This window comes from Bubalus bubalis, chromosome 6 (genome assembly GCF_019923935.1).
Source record: "Bubalus bubalis isolate 160015118507 breed Murrah chromosome 6, NDDB_SH_1, whole genome shotgun sequence".
In the NCBI taxonomy this organism is placed as follows: domain Eukaryota; kingdom Metazoa; phylum Chordata; class Mammalia; order Artiodactyla; family Bovidae; genus Bubalus; species Bubalus bubalis.
In genome coordinates, this window is record NC_059162.1 from 111351974 (window position 1) to 111377547 (window position 25574).

Genomic DNA, 25574 nt, shown 5'->3' on the forward strand with positions numbered 1-25574 from the left:
ACCCCCATTATTCAGGAAAGAAAACTGAGATTTAGAGAGATCAAATCACCACCCTAAGCTCTAACAGCTGGTAAGCCCCAGAGATGGACTTAAATCCAAGTCTGTTGACTGGGGCCCATGTGCCCTGAAGGCACCTTGTAGGGTATTGGGCTGTGCCCTTGTACCCCACCTGACCTAGACCCACAGGAGAGACATGGAGGTTTGGAGGGATGATCTCTAACAGGTGATTCTCGAATATTTTGACCCCAACCCAGGCCTGATGGGCCCTGTGGGTTCTGCACATATCCTGCAGAAGTCGCTCCATCATTGAGAATAGGAATGTGGTAGGAGGAAAAGATGGTAAGAATTGGGAGACCCCAAGACAGAACTGGGCATGGGAGAGAGGAGGAAGGTTTGTTCCGGGAAATCAAGAGGACGCTGTCAGAGGACAGAACATCAGGAAGGAGGAACGAGGAGGGCCGTGGGCAAGGGAAGGGTTTTGTGTGCTGGCAGGGCGGGGCTGGAGCATTGGTTTCTGCTGCCAGCTTTCTTTCTCCAGTGACTGTGAGTTGTGGAGTCAGAGAAGGGTCTTAAAAGCCAGCAGAAGCAAGGGTGGGGCTGAGGACCATGAGGCAGGGGAGGCCACAGCGAGGCGAGGTTCAAAGGCAAAGTTTGGTTTCCCTTGGCTGCTGCCCTGACTTCTGGACAGGTCCTGATTCTCTGTTCTCATGCTCTTGGTCATGCTCCCACCACCCCCTCCCTCTGTTTTCTTGTCCACCTTCCCAGTCTTCTGCATCCCCTGTCTTCCACATGGCTAGCTCAGGCCAGCTCAGATGTGTATCCTGAAACATGGCCCCAGCAGGACTTCCTGGCGTGGCCATTTTAAAACATCCACAGTAAAGGGACATTGGCAGAATGTCCAGGCCACTCTTTTGTAACCAGGCATGTGTGCCATAGACACCCTTGGTAGATGCCAATGACAGTTATTACTTGCTAATAAAAATAACTGAAAGTTTTAGGGTGTATTTTTAGGCTGAGTCTAAATGTCAATGCCTGAAAATGCCACTGCAGAGTCTCGGAGGGCCTGGTGGATGTTTTCTGGGTCAAGTCCTGAGGCGTGGCCAGCTCCTAGGTCCTGGTGAGGTCAGAGGGCATGCTAGAAGGTGCTCTGGTTGATTTCAGATTCATCAAGGTCAGGAATTGAAGGTCCTAAGAGCTGCGTATTTCCTGGTTGACTCCCCACTGGAATTGTGTGCGTGCATGCTCAGTCACCAGTCATATCTGACTCATTGCAACCCTATGGACTGTAGCCTACCAGGCCCCTCTGTCCATGGAATTATCCAGGCAAGGCTACTGGAGTGGGTTGCCATTTTCTCCACCAGGGGATCTTCCCCACCCAGGGATTGAAATCATGTCTCTTACATCTCCTGCATTGGCAGGCAGGTTCTTTATCCCTAGCGCCACCTGGGAAGCCCCTCCACTGGAGGGGAGGCCAGCAGATTTTCCAGAAGTGGGTCTTGTCTCATCCTGGCCCCTGATCCCTGCTGTAGAGATCCCACAGCCAGATATGCAGAGGCTGAGAGTAAGTCCCCTCACCCAACTGAGCCAATCATCTCCTATTGGGAAAATGAGGATAATACTTGTGCATATGGACATGAGTTTGAGTGAACTCCAGGAGTTGGTGATGGACAGGGAGGCCTGGTGTGCTGCAATTCATGGGGTCACAAAGAGTTGGACACGACTGAGCAGCTGAACTGAACTGAACTGAACTGAGTCCTGCCAGTAGCACCCTTTTCCCCGTTAGAAGACAATATATAGGGGTTTCCTTGGTAGCTCAGCTAGTAAGGAATCCACCTGTAGTGTAGGAGACCCCATTTCGATTCCTGGATTAGGAAGATCATCTGGAGAAGGGATAGGCTACCCACTCCAGTATTCATGGGCTTCCCTGGTGGCTCAGATGGTAAAGAATCTGCCTGTAATGTGGGAGACCTGGGTTTGATCCCTGGTTTGGGAAGATCCCCTGCAGGAGGGCATGGCAACCCACTCCAGTGTTCTTGCCTGGAGAATCCCTACGGACAGAGGAGCCTGGAAGGCTATAGTCCATGGAGTCACAAAGAGTCGGACACGACTGAGTGACTAAGCCAGAGGAGCAAAGGAGTCCTGTCAGTAGCACCCTTTTCCCCATTCAGTTCAGTTCAGTTGCTCAGTCGTGTCCGACTTTTTGCGATCCCATGAACCACAGCATGCCAGGCCTCCATATCCATCACCAATAGCCGGAGTCCACCCAAACCCATGTCCATTAGGTGTAGGTGATGCCATCCAACCATCTCATCCTCTGTCGTCCCCTTCTCCTTCTGCCCTCAATCTTGCCCAGCATCAGGGTCTTTTCAAATGAGTCAGTTCTTCGCATCAGGTGGCCAAAGTATTGGAGTTTCAGCTTCAACATCAGTCCTTCCAATGAACACCCAGGACTGATCTCCTTTAGGATGGACTGGTTGGATCTCCTGGCATTCCAAGGGACCCTCAAGAGTCTTCTGCAACACCACAATTCAAAAGCATCAATTCTTCTGCACTCAGCTTTCCTTATAGTCCAACTCTCACATCCATACATGACTACTGGAAAAACCATACCCTTGACTAGACGGACCTTTGTTGACAAAGTAATGTCTCTGCTTTTTAATAGGCTCTCTAGGTTGGTTGTAACTTTCCTTCCAAGGAGTAAGCGTCTTTTAATTTCATGGCTGCAGTCACCATCTGCAGTGATTTTGGAGCCCCCAAAAATAAAGTCTGACACTGTTTCCACTGTTTCTCCATCTATTTGCCATGAAGTGATGGGACCAGATGCCATGATCTTAGTTTTCTGAATGTTGAGTTTTAAGCCAACTTTTTCACTCTCCCCTTTAATTTTCTTTTTTTTTTTTTTTTTTTTCTCATTAAAAATTGAGTCTGGGAGGGATGTTCTCCCCCCCCCCCTTTTTTTTTTAATTTTATTCTATTTTTAAACTTTACATAACTGTATTAGTTTTGCCAAATATCAAAATGAATCTGCCACAGGTATACATGTGTTCCCCATCCTGAACCCTCCTCCCTCCTCCCTCCCCATTCCATCCCTCTGGGTCATCCCAGTACACCAGCCCCTAGCATCCAGTATCGTGCATCGAACCTGGACTGGCAACTCATTTCATACATGATATTTTACATGTTTCAATGCCATTCTCCCAAATCTTCCCACCCTCTCCCTCTCCCACAGAGTCCATAAGACTGTTCTATACATCAGTGTCTCTTTTGCTGTCTCGTACACAGGGTTATTGTTACCATCTTTCTAAATTCCATATATATGCGTTAGTATACTGTATTGGTGTTTTTCTTTCTGGCTTACTTCACTCTGTATAATAGGCTCCAGTTTCATCCACCTCATTAGAACTGATTCAAATGTATTCTTTTTAATGGCTGAATAATACTCCATTGTGTATATGTACCACAGCTTTCTTATCCATTCATCTGCTGATGAACATCTAGGTTGCTTCCATGTCCTGGCTATTATAAACAGTGCTGCGATGAACATTGGGGTACACGTGTCTCTTTCCCTTCTGGTTTCCTCAGTGTGTATGCCCAGCAGTGGGATTGCTGGATCATAAGGCAGGTCTATTTCCAGTTTTTTAAGGAATCTCCACACTGTTCTCCATAGTGGCTGTACTAGTTTGCGTTCCCACCAACAGTGTAAGAGGGTTACCTTTTCTCCACACCCTCTCCAGCATTTATTACTTGTAGACTTTTGGATCGCAGCCATTCTGACTGGTGTGAAATGGTACCTCATAGTGGTTTTGATTTGCATTTCTCTGATAATGAGTGATGTTGAGCATCTTTTCATGTGTTTGTTAGCCATCTGTATGTCTTCTTTGGAGAAATGTCTATTTAGTTCTTTGGCCCATTTTTTGATTGGGTCATTTATTTTTCTGGAGTTGAGCTGTAGGAGTTGCTTGTATATTCTCGAGATTAGTTGTTTGTCAGTTGCTTCATTTGCTATTATCTTCTCCCATTCTGAAGGCTGTCTTTTCACCTTGCTAATAGTTTCCTTTGATGTGCAGAAGCTTTTAAGGTTAATTAGGTCCCATTTGTTTATTTTTGCTTTTATTTCCAATATTCTGGGAGGTGGGTCATAGAGGATCCTGCTGTGATGTATGTCAGAGAGTGTTTTGCCTATGTTCTCCTCTAGGAGTTTTATAGTCCCCTTTAATTTTCATCAATAGGCTCTTTAGTTCTTCTTCACTTTCTTCCATAAGGGTGGTATCGTCTGCATATCTAAAGCTGTTGATACTTCTCCTGGCAATCTTGATTCCAGCTTGTGTCTCCTCCAGTCCAGCGTTTCTCATGATGTACTCTGCATATAAGTTAAATAAGCAGGGTGACAATATACAGCCTTGACGTACTCCTTTTCCTATTTGGAACCAGTCTGTTATTCCATGTCCAGTTCTAGCTGTTGTTTCCTGACCTGCATACAGATTTCTCAAGAGGCAGGTCAGGTGGTCTGGTATTCCCATCTCCTTCAGAATTTTCCACAGTTGATTATTTTTCCCATTAGATAAGACTATATATAATATATATATATATATATATATATATATATCTCCAAAATGTATCCAATTTGACATTGCCAAATTGCTTTGAAGAGGGCAAAATTACCGTTAACTGAGGTCCGCCAGTCTAGGGGTCAGAGAGAATGAGTCCTTTTTCTGTCTCAAGGTCTCTTCTATACCTGTGGGTTATGGTCTGTCAGGAAGGAAATGGCAACCCACCCCAGTATCTTGCCTGGAAAATCCCATGGACAGTGGAGCCTGGTAGGCTACAGTCCATGGGGTCGCAGAGAGTCAGACACAACTGAGTGACTTCACTTTCACTTTCTATGGTCTCTCATGCAACTGACTGTCTGCAACTGTAGCCAGAAGCCGGCTTTTCTGGTCCCTGGGGATGCAGGTTGGGGGTGCCTCTGTGGATCTCAGCTTTGAGGCAGAAGTGGATTAAGGGCACGAAGGTGAAGCCTGGTTGAGATGGGCAGTAGGCAGTGACTGCCTCCCAAACCTTCACCCCTTCTTCTCCTGTTCTATTAGCCACTTTTACTCCATTTCTGTAAAGAATCGATTGAAATGATAAAAAATATGGCATCTAGTGAGCTTAAAATTAGATTCTTACAAAATACAAAAAGGAATAGAGAGGGAAAAAAAATAGAAACAGGGAGCCCCCTGACTTGCACAGACCCTACTTTCGTGGCATCCCATGAGAAGGAATTCCAAGATGCCCAGGGGTGGGCTCTGTACACTGGGGAGCAGGGGACAGGCTCCGCCCTTCAGAGCTCCCTCCAGGCCTCCCTGCCTCCTCTTCTCCAGGGCCTGTCCACCCTCTGCCTCCTCATCCTTCTCCTTCTCTTCCTTTGATACATAGGCTTTCATTATATAAATATATTCTAATTATAGAAAACTGGAAAATGCAGATTATTATAAAGGAGAACTTTTTAAAAGTCAGCTGTAATGTTGCCACCCCCAAAGAACCAATAATACCACCCCCATATGCCTAGGCATTGAGTTTACCAAAATTAGATCATACTGTATATCCGATTTTATAACAGCTTTCTTTTTTCCCCATTTAATTTGTCCTAGACCAATGGGAGGAATCCAGCATTTCTGGGGTCCCCCTGCCATTCATCCCATCAACCAGGAACTCCCTGGTGCTCAGTGTAGTGGGGGCAGACATGAGTGAGGACCGGAGCCCCCCAGCCCCACCCTAACCCCCCGGAGCCCTCCCAGGCTGGGGAGGGACACAGCACCACTGATGGCTGGAGTGTTGCCACAAGGCGGTGTCTTATCTTTGAAGACTTCCTGGAGGGACCCAAGCTTGAATGATTGATGGATTGATTCTTTGAAGAACCACTCAGATTTGGTTGGAAGGATGGGATGGGGGAGGGCCTGCCAGGGATGGGGTGCGGTGTGAGCAATGACTGGGGTCGGGGCAGCCCAGGTAGGTTTGCAGGGATCTTGAGAAGGGAGATTCAGAGCTTCCATAAAACAAGCCCTCTGTCCTGCCGACCACAATGAGGATGAACAGTTCCTGGAAAATTCCCACCATCTGCTTTCCACATCCTTGGAGCTGCAGCCATGGCCCGGGCACCTCCATTTCAGTCTTGCACTGGCTAGCTGCATCCTCCCTGTGGTCTAGACTGTCCAGGTTATCTCATCCTGCATCCAGGATCACGTATCTTAGCTGGCCTCTCAAAGCCTCTTCTGGCTTCCTGACACCCTCTACCCTTCTCATCTCGGTGCACAGCCAGTGCCCACTTCATGGTGGGTGATCTGGGTGGTCACACGGAGTCCTGAGCTTGGAAAGAACCCACACTTGGTTGATGTTGTCACTGTCTTGAAATGCCTAACAATTTTTGAACCAGGGCCTGTGTTTTCATTTTGCTTGGGGCCCCATGCATTATGTGGCTGGTCCTTCACTCAGCAGAAGGCCTCACTTCTCATTTTATGAAGGTTATCTTAGAGGCCTTATTGCCTTGGAGACCCAATAGGTTCCCATCTGTCCCTCTTCCTCTGAGGCCACCCTTCTCCCTGGCTCTTGGGCCAGGCCCACTTGGACTGCTCCCCACTGACTGTCTCTCTGTGCTCTCATTCACTGTCTTCCTCCTTCATTTCCTACACAGAGGCTAGGTTATTGCCATTCTTCAAAGGCAAGTTAAAAAATCCATTTCTTGCACAGCGACCTGCCCTTTCCTTCCCCAATGCCCTCTTTCTCTCCTCCCTCCACTTCTAAACAGTCTCCTAGGAAATCTCTGTTCTCTTTGTCCATGTCAGTGTCATCTCCTGAAGTCTTGTTTCTGAGCCCCGCACCCTCCCCCCATCTGCACATCCTCTTTGCAGATATTCAAGCCCCTGATGCAGGGGTCTTTTCTTAGCCCACTCTCCCTGCCCTCTGAGGCATCACGTCTGTTGAGCCTTCCTGCTGGTCCTCACCCTCAGCTCCTGGCACTCCTCTCTGCCTTTCCTCTCTCCCTCCCTTCCATCTCACAGATGTGGCGAAACCCAAGGGGTCTATTCCAGCCATGCCTGTGGCTTCACCCAGGGGTGAAGATGAAAAGATGCCTGATGGTCCAGCATGGTGGGGGGCTGGAAGGCTGGATGTGCGAACTGACACAGGAGAGGTGGGACCAGCCGGGTGAGAGTCCCAAGAGTGGGAGTGGTGGTTGACAAGGAGTCGCACGGCAGGACTGTGGGGTAGGAGCATTGGGAAAGCAAGAGCCACCCCATCCCCCCCAAAGACCAGGGGTGAGCTGCCGTAACCATGGTAGTGGTTTCCACTGCCTGTCTTCTCTCATCCATTCATCCACTCCCCAGTCATGGAGCACCTATCAGGGCCAGGCACCAAGGGCGCCATGTAATGTGTTAATTATGCTGGACCATGTGGTCACCCTGCAGGGGCGAGCGAGGCACTGGGAAAACAGTGGGGGAACAAAGTACACAGATTCCCATCTTGCCCAAATTTAGCCTGTGGTTGGAGAGATTATTAAGCAAACAAAGAGACAAATAACAAAGCGATCACAGCTTTCAGTAAGCTTTCTGATGGACAAAAATAGGGTGCTAGCAGAGAGTGTGTGGGACAAGGGAGGGGCAGCGTGGTTGTGATTTTCCCAGAAGGGATCTGAAGGGTAGGGTGGGCAGAGCAGAGGGGAGAGGGGCTCAGGCAGAGGCACATGTGGCAAAAGGCCCAGAAGGAAGACCCCTCTTGCCCCAGCCTTTGGGGCATAGCCATCGTGGTTGCTGAAATCACCTTGGCTCCTAGTGATATTGATAGCTTCATCCTTTGACATGTGTGTAGCAGCGACCTGACTGGGTGTCCGCACTGTTACTGAGGACTTAAGCCACGCAGTACTCTGGTAGTCGCTCATTTTTTTGTGTCATGTCTGACCTCCATGGGAGGAGCCAGGAGCCCAGTCTCGGGATGTGCAGGGACCTCAAATATGGGACCAGGTGGAAGCTGGGGTGGAGGGTTGGGTTTCATTGCCTGGGATGTTCACTGACCAGTGTCCAAGAGGCAGACGGTTCTAAAGCTGGTCCAGGCTGGGGTCCCCCCGCCCTATGGTTCAAAACAAGTTGGGATCCAAGGGCATAGCATCCAGTTTGTGAGATGTTTCCCATCTGGCAGAGGGTGGAGTAAGAATCCCACTCAGGGCTGGGGTGTGGGGAGCAGAGTCCCATCTTTCAGGGGAAGAGGGCTGATCAGAGCTTAGTGAGGCCGGATGAGCAGGACTGAAAGTCAGGTTTGTGCCTAGGGAACCAGGGCAGGGTGGTCCATGGGCATGTGAGTCCCCTCAGGGCTGACACCCACCGGCCTCCAGAGAGCAAACCTAGGCAGCAGTTATAGCTCTAAACCCGGCCTCTCCCTGTCCCGTTGGCCTTGGTGAGTCCAGAGTCCCTCTGCTACTCTGGACCCTTCACATATTTCCATCTTGATCCACAGCCTTGCAGACTGTGGCCTGACAGCTAATTCTTTCTCTTTCCTGAGAGTACATCTTGGTTTATTTTTCTCCATAAATTGTGTTCTATGGCTGTAGGAATGTAGAGGATTTGTTTTTATATCATTATCATCATCATATCGACCACTTACTCGCTGCCAGCATCGTGCTAAGCACCTTCCCTATATTAACTCACTGAGTCATCACAAAGCTCTTCCGAGGAGGGCTCCATAATTCTTTCTGTTCTGCAGGTGAGGAAATGAGGATCAGAGAGGGGAAGCGACCTGTCTCGGGTCACACAGGGAGTAAACGACAGAGCCGGGGTCTGATTCAAGTGTGCAAGCGCTGGGCTTGGACCAGCTCCTGTGGGATGGAGGGTCCTGGGGAGGGGGCCTTTCTGCCCTCAACACAAAGGCCATCCTTTGCAAAGCGGCCTCTCAGAATTCTCACCTCCCACTTTTTTCTGTGCCCACCTCTGCCCCTGATCAAGTGGCTCTGCCTGGCTTCCCCCCCAGCCCCCACACTGGGTCCCCCTCTGCTTTCAGGCCAGGAGAAGCCAGGGCTGCCAGACAGTCGAGATTAAAGGAGGAAGTCTGAAGCTGCTCCGGCCAATGTCACTGCCAGTCTAGAGCACTGCTCCCCTCCTCTCCCCAGCCCCTAGCTTGCCTGCCAGTGCTCAGATGTGTGATGCTATAAAAAGCCAAGTAGTAATATGCAAATCACCCTGATTATTTATGGCCAAGTTAGTAAATAAGCCAGAGAGACAAGGTGGGTTGTTGTTTTTACGATCTCTGCAGTCCTCATAGGAAAATCTACGGTAAGCAGAGTGCGGGTGATCAGAGCCAGAGCCCATGGTTTAATAAACACAGCCTAATTAGCAGGCACCAGGGACAAACAAGAGAGGGGGCTGTGGAAGGGAGTCACAGGAGCCAGCAGCCAGACAGTAGGTGGTGGAGGGGGCAGAGGGCAGAGGTGGGCAGCTGGTCCTGTCTCAGCCCTCCTCTCTCAGGCCCAGCCTCTGAGCCACCTGCTGGGAGGGTGGGGACCCGGCCACAAATCACCATAATGGGCTGTACGTGTTGCTATGGGTCCTGCCAGAGTGCCAGGAGCTGCTGCTACTAAAGCTGCAGGAAAAAAAAAAAAAAAAAAAAGTCAGAATGAGGCTGGCGAGGGAAGCCCAGGGATGCGGGGCTCAGGAGAGGGAGAGGGATGTTTTCTGCTGGTCGTCAGCCGGGTGCTGTGGATGGCCTGGCTTGCTGGGAGGTTAACCTGATGGTTTCCAGGGCTGTTGCGTTTCTTCAGTGGCAGCCCTTGGGAAGGTGTAGGCAGGATGGAATCAAGGGAAGAGATGGGCAGGGGGCCAGCGGCACCCCACCGACCAGAGCAGAGCAGGAAGGGCAGCCAGGGGCACAATCAGAAGTCCTGTTGGGCATCTGACCCCCACCCTCCACACAGATCCAGCGCTCAAGTACCCAGTGGGAGTGGAGGAGATGCAGCACACCCCATGGTTGCCCTGACCGTGGCTCACTGATTAGAGCCCGGTCCCTAGGAGCAACCAGCAACTAGCAAAGGAAGGCGGTTGGTCAATCCCCGGCTTCCTCTCCCTGCAAGTGTGGCTACTTGACATTGCCTGTTCTATACCTGCAGCAGGATCCCCCAGCGGGGTTCACTGTGGCACCTCGTGTGACTAGGACCCCTTTAGGGGGTGCGTTTCCTTTCCAGCTCATGTCCCTTCTCCTTCACTGTGCTTCCTGGGATCAACTCACTTGCACTTGAACCCTTAAAGCAGGTCTTGCTTTTGTGGAAATCCAACTTGGATGATTACAGGCTACCAGGTGCTAAAAACTTTGATAGAAATGATTATAGTAATAACTATCGAGCACTTTTAAACTCTGGTGTTGGAGAAGACTCTTGAGAGTCCCTTGGACAGCAAGGAGATCCAACCAGTCCATCCTAAAGGAAATCAGTCCTGAATATTCATTGGAAGGACTGATGCTGAAGCTGAAACTCCAATATGAAGAACTGACTCATTTGAAAAGACCCTGATGCTGGGAAAGATGGAAGGCAGGAGGAGAAGGGGACAAGAGGATGAGAAGGTTGGATGGCATCACCAACTCAATGGACATGAGTTTGAGTAAACTCCAGGAGTTGGTGATGGACAGGGAGGCCTGGAGGTGCTGCAGTCCATAGGGTCGCAGAGTCGGACACGACTGAGCAACTGAACTGAACTGATTGAGCACTTACAATGTGCCAAGCACCATTCTAAACATTTTACCTGTATTAACTCATTGAGTCATCTCAACAATCTGTGAGTGTGATTTCATTGAATCATCTCAACACTCTATAGGGGGTGATACCATTATTAATCCTTATTTGACAAAGGGGAAAAAGAGACACAGAGATGTTAAGGAACCCGACGATGGTCACACAGCTAGCAAGTAGCAGAGCCAAGAGCATTGCTTACTCCAGAGACTAGTTTCTTAATCATGCATGTGAGCCAAGTCACTTCAGTTGTGTCTGACTCTTTAAGACCCTAGGGGCTATAGCCTGCCAGCCTCCTCTGTCCATGGGATTCTCCAGGCAAGAATACTGGAGTGGGTTGCCATGCCTTCCTCCAGGGAATCCTGACCCAGGGATTGAACCCTCATCTCCTGAAGCTCCTGCATTGCAGGTGGATTCTTTACTGCTGAACCACTGGGGAAACCCCAGTTTAATCATCACACTAAATTACAGGCCTTTCGGATATTCCCTGAGTACCTCTTTATTTTAGGCCTTGTGTTTGTATGTTGGGATCTAGAGGTGAATTAGACAAGGGCTCTAACCTTGGGGAGGTCAAAATAGAAACATACAAGAAATAGACAAGTCAATGCAGTTTTGAGAGGTGTGTCCAGAGCAAGGAGAGTTTAGAGGCAGAGCACCTAGAGGAATCAGGAAGGCGCGACTAAGGAGGTGCCACTTGAGTCCGGTCTTAAAGGAAAAGTTGGAACTGGAAGATGGCAGGGGATGAATGTGTGGAAAGAATCCAGACAGAGGAAACAGTGGGTTTAAAGGGACCAGTGTCCACCATGGTTGTATTCTGTATGGCTGGAGCGCAGGAGTGAGTTGGTTTTTTGGCTTTGTTTATTGTTATTGTTGTTCAAGGTGGGTACTGGTGACTGATGGGAGAAGAGGCAGAAATTAGATTATGGAGGGTCCTTTTGCCATGCCAAGGGGAGAGAGAGCTCCCCGGGGCTCTGACTGCGTTTGCCATGCTTCATTTCTTTAGTGGGTGTTGAATACAAGGCTGCTCATTATATTTTATTCTTCCCTGGCCTTTCTTATATTACTGAAAGATTCCTACTTAAAAAAAATGATTTAGAAGGGAGGTGATATATGTATAATGCTGGGAGGGATTGGGGGCAGGAAGAAAAGGGGACGACAGAGGATGAGATGGCTGGATGGCATCACTGACTCGATGGACGTGAGTCTGAGTGAACTCCGGGAGTTGGTGATGGACAGGGAGGCCTGGCGTGCTGCGATTCATGGGGTCGCAAAGAGTCGGACACGACTGAGCAACTGATCTGATCTGATCTGATCTGATGGCAGAAACCAACACAACACTGTAAAAAATAAACTAAAAAAAATAAAAGAACTAAAAAAAATTTTTACTTTACCATGTTACTCTTCTTATCAGTTTATAATTTGATACTTCATTGCTCTTTATGTGTAAAATGGAGGTACTAATATTCCCTCCTGGAAATATTCTTGGAATAAAATTTTTTAAAATAAAGGTGTACATGAAGACAGCTTAGAAACAAAATGTTTCTACTATAAATTGGAAGATTAGAAGATTTTCATTGTAGAACTTGAAGCAATCACCCAGGAACTGGATTAGCAATTTATAAAGCTTCATTTTTAACAGATAGTGTTAGTAAATTTCCCCTTTTACCTAGGGGTCTTGAGGTTGGAATTTAGTTTTCCTGCTTAGAGAGCTACAGTTCAGACACAGGTTTTAGTTCACATATGTTATGCATATGACTACAGCGAAGACGTGTCACACAGCATCAAAGTATGGAACCAGATTTGAGTACTGAAAGTCACACCCAGCTTGGGAGAAAATTTTCTGAAAAATCCCTTATTTGGAGCAACATAGGAGCTAATTCCCATGAAGACTCAGGAATCTGCATCTAAATAAATATTTCGGATGTTCAGTGGTCTAGGGCATAAGAAAATATTTTTCATACAGTTCTAAAATCTCGGATTCCATTAGATACAACTCTAATGGTAGAAAGTGAAGAGCTAAAATGCCTCTCGATGAGGGTGAAAGAGGAGAGTGAAAAAGCTGGCTTAAAGCTCAATTCAGAAAACTAACATCATGGCATCTGGTCCCATCACTTCATGAAAAATAGATGGGGAAAAGTGGAAACAGTGGCAGACTTATTTTCCTGGGCTCCAAAATCACTGCAGATGGTGACTGAAGCCATGAAATTAAAAGATTCTTGTTCCTTGGAAGAAAAGCTGTGACAAACCTAGACAGCATATTAAAAAGCAGAGACATCACTTTACCAACAAAGGTCTGTCTAGTCTTTGGACTATGGTTTTTTCCAATAGTCATGTACGGATATGACAGTCAGACCATAAAGAAGTCTGAGTGCCAAGGAATTGATGCTTTTGAATTGTGCTAGAAAAGACTCTTGAGAGTCCCTTGGAAAACAAGGAGACCAAACCAGTCAATCCTAAAGGACATCAACCCTGAATATCATTGTAAGACTTGATGCTGAAGCTGAAGCTCCAATACTTTGGCCACCTGATGCACAGAGCTGACTCATTGGAAAAGACCCTGATGCTGGGAAAGATTGTGGCTGGCAAGATACATTATATTTGATGCTGTGACTTTAAAACAACCTGAAACAGCCATCTTTCAGTAGGATCACTGTTGGGAGAGAATTCTCTAGGAGTCTTTTGGATTTCTTCACATCTTGTAAGCAAGGCATGGATGATCATTTAAAGGATAATCTTTTAAAAGATTTTGTATAGCAGACAATGTTGGAAGTTAGAGATAATGTCTCTCTCTTACATGTATCTAATATTAACTTAAAATATCCCTTTTGTTATTTATTAGTTTTCAGGATTATATATGTTCAGTCAAGCTTATTAATTCCGTTGTCCTTGTAGATTTTTTTGGTCTGCTTGACCTATTAACTATTGAGAGAGATATATTAAAACTATCCATTCTGATGGAAAAAAAAAATAAAAAGGATTTAAAAACATATAAGAAATTAGGAAGTAAACAATCCTCCTGGATAGACCAGAATCTTTACTCTCGTCCCACGGACACTCTAGCCCTGCAAAAGTATCCCAAAGTCTCATGAGCTTTCCTGGCACCAGGACACACAATCAGAGTCAACTTTGAGCTCTAGGAATGTTTGGCAACTACTTTTACAGTTTGGGTCTGGACCCAAAGACAAAAATTTACCTATCTTCAAGTCTTCTAAATTAAGCCTCAAGGGACCTTTTGGATTTGGGTCTCTGTCATACCAGTCATAAATTGACCAGGGTACCATCTATGTTCCCATCCAGGACATTAAAAATGATGGTACTAAGGACTTCCCTGGAGGCCCAGTGGTTAAGATTCCGCCTTGAGATGCAGGTTACTCAGGTTCAACCCCTGTGTTGGGGAACTAAAATCCTACATGCTGCAGGGCAGCTAAGCCCTGTGCCACAACTACTGAGCCCATGGGCTCTAGAGTCCAGATGCCACAAATAGAGAGCCCATGCATTCCAAGGAAAGGTCCTGCATGCCATGGTGAAGACTGTTTGTGCCACAACTAAGACCCAACACAGCCAAATAATAAACAGTTTTTGAAAATGATGGTGCTAAATGCAGTGTAGTATCATGGATTGGGTCTTGGAACAGAAGAAATGGAAACACTGGTGAAATTTGGAGTGAAATGCCATTGTTCAGCTCTTCATTTTGGCCAATTCCGTGGATATAGACAACATCAGCGTTAGAAGATACTGAATGAAAGGTGCGCAAGAACCCTCTGTACTATCTCTGCAACTTTTCTATAAACCTCAAATTATTCCAAAATAATGTCTTTATTTAAAAGTCCTGGTGGACATTACGGGACTGAGGCTTGGGCTGTAAGGTAAAGCCCTATTCCCAGTTGACATCTGAGCATGGTCGCTGAGCCGGTATTGTGGTTCTGTCTAGCCCATCTTTCCTCTTCTTGTGTGTTTATACCTCACTGAAACCTGGGTACTCCATACCTGCCACATTTTCCTGATTTTCCCAACTGGTAACTCTTTTGAGACGGGAATGAAGGTAATGAGGGTGCTCTTGGAGAGAGAATACCACTGGATCAAAAAGTTCCTCAGAGGCTGCCTTGAAGTGGCATGCTTTCTTGCCATGTTTTTAGAAGTTAATCTATGAAAGATTTATTTTTCATTGGCCTTTTCAGAAATCTCTAGAGCAGAGCAGACCTGTTTTCCCCAAGGAAGAAAGACAGGAAGAGGATTTCAAGGATGGCAGAGCCCAGCAATGAAAGGGACGCATTGTGAGCCTCTGTGTACCTTCCTTGGTGATTTCTTGTTTCTGCTTTGCTCGGAGGGACCCAGGAAGGTAGAGCAATGAGGAGTTAGTCACCCATGGAGGTGTCCCATTCTGATCTAGAGATAGTGGGGACCTTTCCGTCTTTCCTAGGCAGGCGACATGGCAACTCGTCTTCCCTTACATTGTTCTAATTGTCCCTGCTGATTAATGAGGTCACTTAAGGTATCAATTATTATCCTGCCAAGAGAATGACTATTAGACTGAAACAAAGGCCCATGAACTTGCTTATTCTATTAAAAAATAAAGTAATGAGAGATGATTAATGGTGTGTGTCCTGAGAGGAGCCACAGGAAGGGATGGGCAGGAGAGGAAGGTGGAAATGAGCATCTTCTGATTAGGGGGTAAAAAAAAAAAAGGTTCTTGTTTAAAAATAGCTTTCTTCCTTTCAATCCCTCTTCTTGAGAGAGCCGTCTAGGCTTAGTGTCTCCACTTGCTCGCTAGTAATGGCTTCCCCACTGTAACCCAGTTTCAGTCTGACCACTCCACCATACTGCTCTGGGGAAAGCCACCACGGCACTATTTGCCATATCCTTCGAGCCTCTAACCCTCCCTCACCAGACCCATCAAAAGTGTTTGCTGCCATTCACCTCATTGTCCTGAGTCACTTACTTTTTCTAGCTTCTCTGACACCAGCAACTCCTCACCTGTTTGTTCCATTTCGTACGTGTTCACTGAGCATCTGCTGTGTGCCGGGCACCGTGCTGGGCCCTGAACACATAAAGTCAACCAAGATGGACAAAGTCCTACTCTAACTTACATTCAAGCAGAGGAAGGTAGGCAATCAACAAATAAATACATATCAAGAAGCCGTTGAGGCGTATGAGAAAATAGATTGAGTGGCGGATGAAGGATGATGACAAGGTGTGATCACACGGGAGGTGAGGCCAACGGGAGCCTCTCTGGACGTGGCACCTCCATCCCTTTCACACGCCAGTCCCTTACATCCTGCCGCTGTCTCCAGGTTCCCACAAATTCCTGTGTATCATCTCACTCTCCATATACCTGGGCAGGATCTTGGGGACTAAGGGATTTCTCTGGATCAATCTGCACTTTGCAAAGTGTGGCACCAAAGATGACCAAAAAGATGGCATCCAGGGGGGTAAAACCTAGTTCCAAGTTCAAGCTGCCAGTTGACCGAGTCTAATGCTCTAGATAAGGAGACAAGAATTCAGGGTTAAGGAAGCAGTTCTGAATCCAGGGCTGTGGAGTGTCATATGAATGGCACCCCTAGGAGTTGTGCCCCAGGGTGGCCCTGGGAAGCAGATAGAGTTAGAGAATCATACAGATACTGGCAGAGCCCCAAACCCCCTGCAAAAAAATCCCGGGTGACCAAGCTCACTGCCCTTGTGGCTCCTTCCTCTCGGGTCTCCCCAGGTGAGGACACAGGGAAGGACGTTCTAGGATAATTGCGTGGATAATTCAGGTTGATCCCCCGCCGTTCACTGCCACCATCACCCGTCACCTGTGCCCTGGTCTTCAGTGCTGTGCTTCACGGGGCACAGCTATGGGCCCTGCTTGCCTCGTTTCCACAGTCCAGCCGGGCCTGGGGACCCAGCCTGAGCAGAGGCCCTGTCACTGCTTTGGCTCAGAAGGGAGTCTGTGCACTGCGTCTCAAAGGCCATGGTTCTGGAGGCTTCTGTGCACCTGGTTACCTGGACCATGGGAAAACAGCAGCTGTGGCCCTGTGGCCTGGGCCTCGCCCTGCCTTCCACCATGTCCAAGGGGCCTTAGTGCCCAGGTCAGTCACAGGGATGGAGAGGGTCTTATCCATCACCTGCTGGAGGTGGGTGTGCAGCAGCTGGTGATGATGATAGTTGTCCTTCCTGGCACAGGTGCAGCACCCTGGAAGTTCTGTCTCTAATATCGAGATCCCGGCCCCGCAGACCAGGTGCCAGGCGCAGAGCCAGCTCTGGTGGCCAACAGGAAGAGCACGGTGGTGCAGGAGCAGGTCAGGCGGGCCACCCATTCTCTCAGTGCAACCTCCCCACCCTCTTGCAGATATTTTCAGCATCTCAACGCACCCAGAGCTCACAAAGACCCTGCCTGCTTTCTTCCCAAGCTGGCCTCAGCATCCCCCAGAGGCTAGGCAAGCACAAGTCCCCAGAATGGAGAATCTTCAGGGAGAGACACTTGGGCTGGTCACTTATATTTGAATAGCCATTGTTTGCATCTCCCTGGTGTGCAAGGAACAGGAAATGCATAGAATTTCCAGATAATGCCTATTCTCAGATGGTGCTATCTCAGGCACTAGGTAGATCCCAGTTGCTCCATGGAGCCCCTTGAGGGCGTTCAGACTTGGAGGGCAGCAGCCTTGATGGAAAGAGAATGGCTCCCCTTCCCAAAGAGAAGATGTCCCTGGCCCTATTTGGAGGAGGTAGCTACAGAGGCAGCAGTCTTCTGGAACACGATGGCCCCTCTTCCTCAAAGTCCCCTTCCCCATATCCATCCCACCACGCCCTCCTGACCCACCTCCTGAAGTTGGATGTTTCAACCTCTGCCGTGGAGGATCAGGCTGGGTCAGGGTTTTCCAGAATCCCACAGAAGCAAATAAAGTCTGTGCCTGAGCAGCCTCTAGAAAAACCCCCTCTCTCAGGGAGACTGGTAATTAAGCAGTCATGGCAAAGATGTGAAGGAGGAACAGCTGGTTGTCTCTGTTTGTTCTGGCACTGGTTGGAGAACAATTTCATAAATTACTCATGAAGTTGGGTGTTATCTTTTCCTCCGCTCATGCCATCTTCTTTGCTTCCAATGACCTTCCTGTCCTCTCACTACCATCCATGTCCTTTGCATGATTGGCTAATAATTTATCTTTTCCATCAGCTCAGGCTGGTGGTGTCAAAATCCCCTGGCACATCTCATTGCTGCACTTACTGTGTTGCATTATCATCGTGTCTTCGGCAATAATAAACTTAGTTATTAACTCCTATTGAGTACATGGCGCTGTTCTCTAATGCTGGGTATAGTCCAGGGAATCCAATGAATAAAAATCCCTGCCATCATGGAATTCACATGCTGTTGTGGAAAGATGGATTTAATAAACAAGGATTCATCAAATATGTGTCAGATGGTGATTTGTGTTATGCAGAGAAAATACAGCACAGAGATCAGAAACCAGGAAGTGGCGGTGGGGAGGGTTGCAATTTTAAATGGCTTGTTCATTGCAAACCTCAGTGTAAAAGTGAACAAAAACTTGAAAAAGATGAGGAAACCAGCCTTGCACATGTTGGGGGAAGAGATGGGATAGCTGGAGAAAGTTACGGGAGCAACATGTGCAAAGGCCCTGAGAAACTGCCAGAGTGTGTTCGAGAAACAGTAAGGACCCATTAGGCCGGAGCGGCTGAGCAGTGGGCAACGAGTTGGAGATAAAGAGAGAAGTAATGGGGTGGGAGTGGGTAGTGGTAGCAGAGGACTGCCCAGGGCTTGTAGGTTGTTGTGAGACTAGGACACTTTTAGAATTCTAAGCAGAGAAGGGACACGGTTGGATTTAATCATGCTGGCTGCTCTGTTGAGAATGATCTGTAGGAGGACAAGGGGGAAATGGGGAGACCATTTAGGAGGTTCTTGCAATAATGGGGCAAGAGGCATATGTGCCCATCCATACACAGGATGGATGACCGTAATGAAGGTGATAAGCGTGGCTGAACTTCCAGATAAATTAATGTGAATGCTTGAGGGCCAGGTCTGGATCTTATAAATATCTATCCTCAGAACCAAGCATAGTACATGATATGTAATAGGGCACACAGTGAATGTTTGTTAAATGAATGATTGAGGAGAAATACTTTTTCAGTGTTAATGGTGGGAATAAGTCAAACTCTGGTCTCTCTTCTGAACTTATACAATCATGATCTCAGGTAATATCCACCTAGATTTCCTAAGCTAATGTTGTAAAGAAGGCCATTCATTGGTGTGCTAGACTGAGAAGTGTGGGGAGCCAACTCTATTTTTTTTGCTGCAGAACTTCTCAGAGCCTTTATTACAGTAATGCTCAGAATCCCAACACTTCTTAGTTTGAGGAGCCATTAAATGCTTCAGTAATTTTTCCATTGTGCTCCATGGCTAGAAGAAACACCTATCAGCTCCATCTGTTAAGTAGCAAGGTCTGACTAGCTGAATAAGTACTTACACCTTAACAACTCTGTAGCTCTTTGAAAAATAATCAATATAAATTGAAAGAAAAAAATTACACTTTTATTTCATCCTTAAAAAGCTGCAAGTAATTAATGGACTGTGTGTACTTCTTGGTCTCTACAGAACTTCTTAAATGGACACTATCAGAACTCCTCTGGTGGTCCAGTGGTTAAGACTCTGTGTTCCCACTGCAGGGGACCCAGGTTCGATCCCTGGTCAGGGAACTAGATCCCACGTGCTACAGCTAAGACCTGGTGCAGCCAAATGAATTAAGAAAAAAGAGATTGGACACTAGCTCACCCTATTCCATACTGTTTGTCACACGGTACCTATGTTCTATCACAGCAACCATCAAACACCCATCTGCAAAGAAATGATATCATTTAATGGAATGGAGCTTCATGTTGAAACTGTAACGACTTTCAGCTAATCCTTTGTGTGTTCAACAGATACTGAGGATCACAGTGTCCCTGGAAAATTTAAAATATCCCTCAGTGTGCTGGTAAATCCCCTGCAGCACCCCAGGGTACCTTGGCACACTATGGTGCTGCTTTGAGTGTAGCATTTCCCAAAATTATTTGCACATGTCTCAGGCAAACCTCAGAGAAGGCAATGGCATCCCACTCCAGTACTCTTGCCTGGAAAATCCCATGGACGGAGGAGCCTGGTGAGCTGCAGTCCATGGGGTCGCAAAGAGTCGGACACAAGTGAGCGACTTCACTTTGACTTTTCACTTTCATCCATTGGAGAAGGCAATGGCAACCCACTCCAGTGTTCTTGCCTGGAGAATCCTAGGGACGGGGGAGCCTGGTGGGCTGCCGTCTGTGGGGTCACACAGAGTCAGACACGACTGAAGCAACTTAGTAGCAGGCAAACCTATTAATATAACACAGGATAGTATTCCATGGATTGTACTGGGGAACTGCTGGGAGAGAGCTGGAAGAGAATAACCAGAATTCCCTGCTCCAGAGCCAGAAGCTACAATCCTATGGAAAATGCTCCTGGGTGTTGACCAAGTATTTGTATTGAGAGGATTTGCATTTCCAATATAGCGTGCTGCTAGCCTAATTTTAGACCTCAGCAGGAGGGCCTGTTAAGACTCCAGACCTTGCTTCTACAGCCTGCATGCCTCCTAGAAAGTGTATATGAAGATGTAGAAGCCTAGAATTGTTCCCACCCAACCATGTACTTAAGACATATTCTGGCTTCCAAAAATAAATGGACATGGGCAGCTGAAAACAGAGGTTTGTACAGCCAATGGATGTTCTCTGGAGAGACTGAAACACTTGAGAGAAGAGCCTTTGGACTTAAGCTAGGCTTTTTCAACAGCTATCTGACTACTGCTGGGTCACTCCGAGAAATGGGGGTTTATTACAAAGATCCCCAGATCTTGGCAGCACAAGAACCATCTCTACAGAATTTTGGTTACTGTGGGTGTCAGGACTTCTGAAACCAGGAGAGTCAATGCTCTTATATCCAATGTAGCAGCAACATGATCTCTATGACCTGCTGCTCTGGGCATTTCATATCCCAGAAGGCTTCATGGAATCCCAATCTACAGGATACTCTGAGAAAAAAATGTGTGTTTGTATATACATATATACAGATACATATACATGTATGTGGGCTTCCCAGGTAGCACTAGTGGTAAAGAACCTGCCAGCCAATGCAGGAGACATAAGAGACACAGGTTTGATTCCTGGGTCGGGAAGATGCCCTGGAGGAGGGCACAGCAACCCACTTCAGTATTCTTGCCTGGAGAATCCCATGGACAGAGGAGCCTGGAGGGCTACAGACCACAGGGTCCACAAAGAGTTGGAAATGACTGAAGCAACTTAGCACACACATATACTTAAAAGCAGAGAAGGCCCAATTTTTCCAAGTTTGCTAGTTTTAGGAGCTCTTGATGAAATGCAAATAGAAGGTATCAGTGAGAACATATTTCAGTAGGGGTGTCTGTGTGTGTCTGTGTATTAAGTGTGATTATGACTAATGTCCATCAATTACCTGAAAATTACTGGATAATGTCTGTAATGATAGTTCTGTTTTTAGCTTAATGGTTTATGTGTCTAACTAGTGGCTGCTGTCTGGAGTAGGGCTGCTGGCAAATCAAAACACTGTTTGCCAAGCCTGTCAGTGTGACAAATGTTGCTTACATTTACTCTTTTATTCCCAAGGTCAATTGCCATGTCTTTTTTTAAATATCATTGTTTGATGTGCTAAGTGCCTTAAATGAGAGCCACTTAATAAAGGCCCAATTTGCTACTTTACTGTTTATTCCCCAATAATTCTCTATTAGTTGGGCTCTTTAAGATTGCAAGGAAGAGATGTGCATGGATCACCCGCACAATTACTGAGCCCATGTGGCACAACTAGAGAGTTCATGCATGGCATCGGAAAGATTCCACATGATGCAAGTATGATCCTGCATGTTGCAACTAAGACCCAATGTAGCTAAATTAAGTTTAAAAAGAATTCAAATTAATTCTTCAAGAAAAAAGAATGAAAGGGTTTATGATCAAATGTATTGGGGAACTGTTATATAATCTGTTCCTGCCTTGGAAGTTTGCTATTAGCTTATTAAAAACCCCCATAAACCTTTTTTTTTCTATTTTCTGAAAAATTCTTGCTTCACTTTGTTTAATCCTGCATTTCCCATTTCTATTTAACCACTGAACACCTGGAATATCCTTTGGAGAATAATCTAGTTTTTGTACTTTGCAGGAGAATTGGGTTGTGTTCATTCAGCACTCCGTGTGTTTGGCGTCCCTAAGACCACTTCTTTTAGCTTAGGTTCAATGTTTGACTAGGACGGCTCAGAGGACTCAGCATATAGTCACAGTCCTGACTATGATTTATTATAGTGAAAGGATACAGAGCAAAACAGCAAAGGAAAACTGTTCATGAGATGAAGGTTGGGGGGAGAAACCAGGCACAATCTTCCAAGAGTCCTCTCCCAGTGGAAACACACAGACTGAAGCTCAGTTGGAGACTCAGTGCCCAGAGTTTTTACTGGGGGCAGATTGCATGGGCACCCTCTGCCTGGCATGTGTCGAAGTTCCAGATTCAGAGGGAAAACAGGTGTTCAGTAGAAACCACTGTGTTTGCACAGATAGTTTAGGACACTCTTATCAGTTCTGGGAAAGATGGGGACCCTCCTGAAATCCATGTTCCCAGACCCCAGCCAAGGGCCAACCTTGTAGATTGGCCTTTCACAGGACAATAGTCAAGGCTTTTCTGTCTACTCTCTGATGGTTATTCATTCATTCATTCTTTACATATTTGTCTTAATCACCTCAGGTTGCTAGAACAAAAACTCCTTAGACTGGGTGGCTTATAAACAACAGAGATTTATTTCCCATGCTCGGGTGCTGCCAGCACAACGAAGATCTGGTGGTGCAGATCCTCCAATGAGGAACCGTCTTCTGGGTTACAGACTGCCACCTTCTCATCGTATCCTCACGTGGTGGATGCAGAGCAGAGAGAGGAGGCAAGCTTTCTTGTGACTCCCATAAGGGCACTAATTCCATTCAAGAGGAGTCCACCCTCCCAACCTCTTTGATTCCTAATTACCCCCCAAAGGCCCCACAAACTGATACCATCATGTTACCTACTGGTGGTTAGGTTTCAACATATGAATTTGGGAGGGGCATAGTTCACCTTATTTGTGCTAGTAATGCAGAGAAGTTAGGAAGGCATTTCCTATCAAGAAGGAAAGACAGATACATCTTAAGTAACTCAATAAGAAAATCAATTCATTATGATTGGAATGCATGTTATAAAGAAGTACTCTGTTCTTGGAGAACATTTATCAGAGGTTCCAAAACTCTTTCCTAGAGAAACTAACATTCAAACAGAGACCCCAGAAGTTAGTGAGAGATGGATAGGTCAGGTGGTGGTCCCTGAGTGGCTCAGGGGGAGAGCAGTGCTCACAGCCCTAAGGGCAGTGCATGCAAAGGCCCTGGGGCACATTTAAGGGAAGTGTAACGGCCAGTGTGGATGCAGACCAAGTACTACAAAGGCAAAGCCTTGAGCTCCATCACCCAAGGGATGGTCTGTCTCTGTCACTCTCAGTCATCATGCCCTTGGAGCTAACCAGATCTCTGGTTTCACTCGAGGTTTAGAGGTCCAGCCACAGCAATATGCATCAGGGGCAACTCCTTGTATTGTCCCCTATCCTCAGAAGGCCACCGTGTGCTTGGAAGACATTTGCACAAATCCTTGCTCTTCATCTCTCCCATCCTCCTGTTTCTCTTGTCATTCAGTCGCTAAGTCATTTCCCAATTCTTTGTGACCCCATGGTCTGCAGCATGCCAGGCTTCCCTGACCTTCACTATCTCCCAGAGTTTGCTCAGACTCATGTCCATTGAGCTGATGATGCCCTCCCACCATCTCACCCTCTGTTGCCCCCTTCTCTTCCTGTCCTCAATATTTCCCAGCATCAGGGTCTTTTTCAGTGAGTCAGCTCTTCGCATCAGGTGGCCAAAATATTGGAGCTTCAGCTTCAGCATCAGTCCTTCTAATGAGTATTCAAGGTTGATTTCCTTTAGGATTGACCTGTTTCTCTAGACATAGGGGATCGGGATTTACACATACTCCAGTAATGGAGTCACTTCTCTGTAATTATGGATTCCAAGGCTTTAGCCTGGAGTTCGTGAAGATAAGAATTTCATTCTGATCTTCCCCATGGGTCCACAGACCAGTAGAAGCAAAGCCATATCCTGGTGAGCTTGGCCTACGGCTCCGGCCCGCCTCTGACGTTCAGCATCTGAGACCCATTGGCACTCAGTAAGTAACTGAGAAATTAAAATTGGATTGACCTTGAGAGGCAGCCCATTCCCTCCCCAAGCATACGTGATTGCCCACATTCTTCTGTTTGTGGACCAAGTCGCCCCCACCCCCGAGCCTCTGTCCTGGTGGTTCTGGTTCTGGTTCTGGTTCTGGCTCATCATTTCATAGGATGTGATGTGTCAGGCATGGCCTTTCCAGGATTTGAAGACTATTCTCATTCTGACCAGTTCTCTTTCACTTTTCATGCCCACTTCCTTCAACTGTTCCTCACCTGACAGGGTTCCCTTTATGGTCTTATTCCAACCTTTGCATTTCAGGGCCCAGAGGCTCTAGCCTAAGCAGTTGGTAGTCAGTTAGCTAAGAGCCTTCTCAAACACAGGTACCACCTTCTGGAGTTAGAAGATTATCATTTATTTTTACAGAAAGGAATATGCAAATGCTTCCCTTGGGTGAAAGAAGTGTCACATCATTGCATTAAAAAAGAAAAAAAGATTGACCTAGAGTCCCCACTCAGGAAGGTGAAAAGTTCCGTTTAAGCCATGTTGGGGTTACCGCAAAGTCATGCACAGATCCCAGTATTCCACAAGGGCCCCCTGGTCTTCAGGCCGTACTGGCCACTGCTGATCTGCTCAGAGCTTCTTGCAGGTGGACAGCACCCTTCAGCTGAATCCATGCTGACCTGTGTAGGGGAGTACCAGCCCTTTGGTGGGCAGTCCAGCCTTGCTCGGTACCCCATGGAGCCATTCCCTTCTCAGGGTCTTCCCCCTCCTCAGCTGCCACAGAGTGCAGAGGGTGTGGGTCCAAGCGGGGGTCTCACCTCCCACCGGGCTCACCGCTTCCTCTCCACCCTCCCCGTACTTTCCTTTGTCCCCTCTTACTGACAGCCCCTTTAAAAGCCTCCCTGCTTCCTGAAGATGTCCAGAATAGACTGGTTTCTCCTTGTGTCTCACTCCAGTTTGTGGATATGTAGGAAGGTCACCAAAGTCAGTAAGTGTTTCTTAACTATGTCCTATCATCTCCTGGTCCTGCTGTCTGTCCTGGCAGTGGCAGGATGAGCTGTGACACCATGTGGCTCCCCTGGAAGTGACAGATAACCCTCCGTTCACTCATTCAAAAATAAATATGCAGGGGATTGGATATGGATGGGCAAAGCAAACATAGCCACTGTCTTCTTGGAGATCTGAACAGAATAATCACCCACAAAAAAATAAAAAACATCTGCCTTGATAAACATCTACTTAGAAACTGCTTTTGAATGACAGCACCGTGCTGGGTGCTGTGTGTGCGCTCAGTGGTGTCTGACTCTTTGTGACCCCGTGGACTGTAGCCCACCAGCCCCTCTCTCCATGGAATTTTCCAGGCAGGAATACTGGAATGGGTTGCCATTTTGTAATCCAGGGGATCTTCCTGACCCACGGATCCAACCCATGTCTCTTGCATCTCCTGCAATGGCAGGTGGATTCTTTACCAATTACGCCACCTGGGAAATCCTGGAACTGTGATGAATGCTAGCAAAGAAAATAAAAAAGGTAATAGTCAGGATGGACCATGTATGGCTATGTGTATTAATCACACAAA

General features: G+C 47.1%; 1 protein-coding gene and 1 non-coding gene across 2 annotated transcripts in view; both read left to right on the forward strand.

Moving 5' to 3' along the window:
* Nucleotides 1-25574, forward strand: part of CSMD2 (CUB and Sushi multiple domains 2) — a 693817-nt gene that overhangs the window by 93486 nt on the left and 574757 nt on the right. The window lies entirely within an intron of this gene.
* On the forward strand, nucleotides 19356-19429 carry TRNAG-CCC. The gene has a single exon. It is a non-coding gene; the product is annotated as a tRNA-Gly (tRNA).